Below are 6,493 nucleotides of genomic sequence, written 5' to 3' on the forward strand. Positions count from 1 at the left end.
CCACTTTCTTAGCTCTTAAATGCATTTTGTTGTATATTTGTAGTGTTTAGAAGTACATAAAAGTTGAAATTAGTCTCTTCAGGTGCTTTGTTGATATCTTTATATTCTGTTTTGTTCATATTTTCCAACCGGTTCTGATTTTTCTATTATCTATTACGTTTTTTGAACAATTACGTCACAGTATTTGCAGCGGAACTGCTAAATAAGGACATCGACTTCCAGCCCAACACTTCGAGCAATCCGCCATTTTCAATTTCTCGCTGCGATATTGTAGTCCAAGCTCAAGGATGCAGAAGTTACGAGAGAGTAAATCAAAATGTTCGGTTGTTGAACCTGTGCCTGGTTGAGTTTAATTTTTCACAGAAATGTAATTTTTTAGTGCGCGAAGCACTTCAAGGATAACTATTTCACCAACCTCCACCAGTATAAAGTAGGATTTGCCGATAGACTTCGTCTGATTGAGGGGTCAATTACTTCTATCTTTGGAGACGACGAGCAGAGCACTTCGGTAAGCTGTAAATAACTTTAAAAACAGTAAAGTACATGGTGGTCATGGTTTAGCAGTGCTGTTTCTCAATCCGAAGGCTGCAGGCTGCGGATGTCGCATGTCGTCATCAACCCGGGATTAAGTTATAGCATATTACAACAACTTACAATTAACTAAGAATGATAGTCAACTTTATAATTGTTAATATTCTGAAATAAGACAGCCGGCATTAACACACCATTGCGATACCTCCATATGAAGAAGTTGTTTTGCAGGTTCGTCGTCTTCATTTTCATCTCGCTCCATTTCCGACTCTGGCGCGAACATATAAGGCTGGATGGACATGTCTTCCGTTGTTGACATTTTGTGAATAACGAGTAAATAAAACGTTTCTGTGCCGCTAGATAATCGTATCTCTGCTATAAAACTACAAAAATGGCCAAACGGGGTGGAGTTTAACCGAGTGTCACCTATGCAACCTGGAGAGAGGGTAGGGTATGACGTGCATTTAAAAAGACAGTACCAAAACGAGTTGCTCTCAGATGCACATCAGAAAAGGGGTAGAAAGGGGGCCTGTGGGGCTATAATAATAAGGAATTCAGACCCAAGCATTGCAGTTTCGCTTTATATAGACCACAAATAGATGATTTATATGTAAAAAGGACAGATTTAAAAGCATGATATGTCTGCTTTAAAGCATCACTGTGTAGTTTCCATGTAAAAATGACTTACAGCTCCCCCATGTGGTTGAAAAGCGCAACAGTGCCTGGTATCAGACACTCTTCTGCAGGCTGTGCTCTACTTTCAGAGTGTGCTTGTAGCAGCTAGGAGGCTGCTCAGGTTGCAGCAACAGTACAAGTTAAAAGTTGTTCTATCACTGAAATAATTTTAGAGACATTATTTTAAGTGTTGCTTTAATGCCTGATTCTGCAAAACCTTATTCTACATAATTAATACTACCCAATTCTTACCAATACTTAAACTTAACAATTACTTTACTATGCAGTAGTAAGCAGTAATTTGAACTACTGTGGCAAAATCAGTTGGCCTATCTTTGTATCATTTACTAAATAGGATTTAGAAAGTAATTAGTAATAAGTAATTAAATACTTTTGGAGAGAGTAATTTTTACAGTAATCTAATTACATGATTGAGGATGTAATTAGTAACTAGTAATTAATTACATTTTTTAAGTAACTTACCCAACACTGGTAATTTGTATATATAAATACATGAATGCACACATGCATATATACATAATAAATACACAAATATATTATGCAAACACAAACTTTTATTTTGTTAGTAATTAATCGCAATTAATCTTTTAACAGCCCTAGTTATTATATGTGACCCTGGACCACCTTACCAGTCATAAGTCGCACGGATATTTGTTGAAAAAGCAAAACATTGCATGGGTCAAAATTACAGATTTTTCTTTTATGCCAAAAATCATTAGTGTATAATGTACACAGCCGGGGGGATGTGTGGGATTTCCCCCTTTCTATTCAATGTATCAATTTATATAAATGTATAAATTTATTCCCCCTCAAAGTGATCCGTGCTACTACACTAGTGGCGAGACGCATCACAAAACTTATCACGGATCAGTGGTTTGATTAAAGTCAATTTTATTTTTAAATGCGCTACTTTGGCTGGCTCTGATATAGCTGCCGCGCAGCCTCTCTGTATTCACCACTTTGCAGACTTGCTCAATGTCACGCCCACGGCGCTATCTGATTGGTTACACACCCGGTTACACCTCAAGAGTAATAGCCTATCAACACTTGCGAGATGGTTGTGGAGCTGTGTGTCGAAACGAAGGAAGGCAGCATATTCAGCAGCATATTATTCAGCATATTAATAAAGCGGGAATAAACATCACAATCTTATTATCTATTTATGATGACAAGCAGAGTTAGTGTCAGTCACACCACTGAGAATTGCCGAAGTTACACATATGATAAACGCCAATGACGTGTTTAGGGAAGCGCGGGTGCGTCCAGTTCGCGCAAATGAGGCTAATTTACTAACACATACTGTAATGCATCTATCTTTTCTATCATTTCACAGTAGCTCGAAATTGCGGTGTAAAGTTAACGTTATTACTTTAAAAGCAGCAGTAAAACTGTTTCTACTGTAATGGTTTAACTTTGCAATCAATCCATTGTTCATATTTATGTTTAAGTTGACACTACGATGTGGCATATAGTTTTGCCATTCAAGATTTAATTCGCGCGTGTTTTTTCGTTGTGCATGATCACAGTTCATATGTGTGGGGAAAGAAAAGCTTTTAGAGTAAAAATATTGCATTAGGCTGCTTCATGAGTTAATTAAAAAAAGATTTTACAATTACTGCAAATGCAGTGATTAAGTTCATGTTCTCATGATTCATTTTTATGAATTAAAATGTTTTGAAATGTGCTGTGGACAGAGACGCATTCATTGGCGCAGGTTATGTTTGGAAAGACGATGTGCTGTAGCTCAGGCACGGCCCCACTTTTCAACAGGCCAACCTAAAATGTTTTTTCCAAAAAACAACTTTTAATATATTCTAATTTTGTCAAGAATTATAAAAAATCATCAATAAACTCATAATTTGTGCTAAAATAGTCTGTTTAGTTTTAAAACCATTTTAAAAAGCTGGTTATATTTTGATGTTTCTGCACAAGTTCAGCAGACAGTGAGGTTCGAATTTGTTCCAATCAGAGCTCGTGAGCTGAGAGCACATGTCTGAATATAAAAAATATTTATATATATATATATATATATATATATATATATAATTAATATTATAATGGATTTTTGTTAGGTCGGACAATGATTACCAAATTTCTCTCTCATGCTCCTCATAACCACTGAAAACAGTCAAAAAACGAACCAAAAGTCAAATTATTATGGACAGAAGTTAAAAGTGGTGGGTACAAAATGACTTGTGATGAAATGTCACCAAAATCAACGCCTATGAAAACACCCCCCCCCCCCCTCTTTTTTTTCACAAATCGCACCCTGAATGTACATATCATGTTCCATTAAGATATTTAGTTAATTTCCTACCGTAAGTATAACAAAAATCCTCATCAACCTTTTTCTGGGTTTTTCCTTCATATTTTGTTTCCCAGAATGCTTTGCTTGAGGCTGTTATTTTAGTTTTATTCTGTAAAGATACAGACTTGCTAATGTTTAATTTTCATTTAACTTTGAACAAACTGTTGCAGGTAATTAACTTAAATTTAAATCTACAGTAAGTTACTGGCATCCAGCTGCCAGTAATACTGTAATTTCTACAGAATCTTTTTACAGTGCACTCTTTGGGGATTTCCAATTTAAGTTTGTTTGTATAAGTGTTTTTATGTATTCCCATTCAGTCCACAAGGTCATAACAGCATTAATCCAAAAGAGAGCACTAAAACAAACCTTTTTATTAGGAATATGCATTGCTAAAGACTTAAAGGAACAGTATGTAAGAAATGTATATCAATTATTCATAGAATGGCTCTGATATGTCACTAGACATTAAGAAATCATTTTCATTTCTGACAACAGTGGTCTGGCCAGGATACTGTCATTTAAAAAGTGGAGTTACAGCCCTCAACTGATGTTTATGTTGTCATTTTGTGTATTGGCCACCAGTTGTGTGATTGCAGTACCAGTTTTAGCCACAAGTTTTGTGATTGCAGTACCAGTTTTGGCCACAATCATACATACTGTTCCTTTAAATTTTCTTAATATTTAGATTTTTTTCAACCTCAGATTCCATATTTTAAAATAGTTGTATCTCTAATAAATATTGTCCTGTACTAACAAACCGTACATCAATGGCAACCCAGTCTCACCCCATTTCGTCAATATTTGACGACACTTGACCATTCGTCATATGTTGACGTGAAGGGTATACCTTTCGCGTCTTTTTTTGACGAACTGGGGACTTCAATACTATTACGTCCGTTGCATTATCTTTCCTATTTTATTACCATTTGCGCGTCGGTTTAGGGTTAGATTTACATAATGACATCCCTACCCAAACCTAACTCTAACCCCAACGCCAGGTGACAACTGTTTCTAACCCCAACGCCAGGTGACAACTGTTTAATTTCGCGTACACTGTTTAATTTCGCGTACACTGTTTAATTTTGCGTAATCTAACCCTAAACCGACGCGCAAATGGTAATAAAATAGGAAAGAGAATGCAACGGACGTAATAGTATTGAAGTCCCCAGTTCGTCAAAAAATGACGCGAAAGGTATACCCTTCACGTCAACATATGACGAATGGTCAAGTGTCGTCAAATATTGACGAAATGGGGTGAGACTGTGTTATCAATGGATATCATATCATTTAGCCTTCGGATGATGTACAGTGAGGAAAATAACACCCTGCTATTTTGCAAGTTCTCCCACTTAGAAATCATGGGGTCTAAAATTGTCATCGTAGGTGCATGTCCACTGTGGGAGACATAATAAAAAAAAACAGAAATCACAATGTATGATTTTTTTATAACTATTTATTTGTATGATACAGCTGCAAATAAGTATTTGAACACCTGAGAAAATCAATGTTAATATTTGGTACAGTAGCCTTTTTTTGAGGTCAAACATTTCCTGTAGTTTTTCACCAGGTTTGCACACACTGCAGGAGGGATTTTGGCCCACTCCTCCACACAGATCTTCTCTAGATCAGTCAGGTTTCTGGCCTGTCCCTGAGAAACACAGAGTTTGAGCTCCCTCCAAAGATTCTCTATTTGGTTTAGGTCTGAAGACTATAGGCCACGCCAGGACCTTGATATGCTTCTTAGGCAGGGAACTACACTGCGACCAAAATGGTCGCATATGCGACCTTTTGAACTGCCATTGCGACCCTAATTTTTAATGGGTCGCAAATGTGCTACCTAATGTTTTAGACAATATGCTATGATTTACTACGAGCATTTATTAAAACAGAAATGTGATTTTTAAGAATGCGTTTTATAACGTGCTCTGAGCCTTCAACAAGTTCGCTTCATTTTGCGTGAAAGCACGTCGTGTCTCTCCCTATTTGAGTGTGCGTTCGCGTGCTCTCTGTTTCTCAATTAATTGGGTGCGACGCGAAGCAAGCTCAGTGTCTTCCATGTTTCTGAACTTGAGCAGAGGTCTTTCTTCACTGAGGACGCGGGACCCGTATGGTTCCGGGTTTATATTTTAAATGGTCAGTCGGGTCCGTTTAGGTCCTACACTGTAAAAAATTACTCTGGAGGGTGTTAAATTTAACCCATGAAAATTAGTTATAATTTAATTAAGTATATAAGCTAGCAAGTAAAATAAAAAATAATGGGTATATTCTACCTTCACTATCCAATTTTTAACAGTAATAACTGCAATACTAAAAAAATAAGTAACATATACCCCAAAATATTGGCCTTAGCACCGCAAAGTGCGCATGAATCAACATCCAGGCGGGACTCGAGTCACCATTTTTTTCATATCATATCGGCGGGAGAACTGCGGTTTGTTGACAGGTAAGTTTTTATTTAACTTGTTGATATCATCATGAATGGAAATGTTAAGTTGGTTAACTGTAAAATCTACCAGAAGTTTAGTCATTTGCGTGCTTCTCTGTCTCTGTTGTTGACAGATTGATAGGTTAGAATATGTCAGTCAGGTTAGCTTTGAATGAAACATCGCCCAGTTCTTGCACCTGCGAATACGAATAAATATCCATATTTATGATTAAAATATTAACTTCCATTATTATTATTTACATGTCTGAATCTCGTGAACAGCGGAGCTGCTCAATATGAGTGGTTGAACTTGAGCAAGCCACGTGACGAGAGAGAGCAGCGGACGGTTGATGTACGATACAGACGGGAGGGCGTCGAGCAGACAAACAAACAACGGTAAAGCTGTCGATGCTAGATAATTACTGTAAAAGTTTTCTTGCATTTATCTGTTAATATATTGAGTTTTGTTTTAGAAGGGATCCATTTATGAAGCCATTTTATTATTATTATTATTATTATCATTTACGGAT

Source organism: Paramisgurnus dabryanus, chromosome 2 (genome assembly GCF_030506205.2).
Source record: "Paramisgurnus dabryanus chromosome 2, PD_genome_1.1, whole genome shotgun sequence".
Taxonomy (NCBI): domain Eukaryota; kingdom Metazoa; phylum Chordata; class Actinopteri; order Cypriniformes; family Cobitidae; genus Paramisgurnus; species Paramisgurnus dabryanus.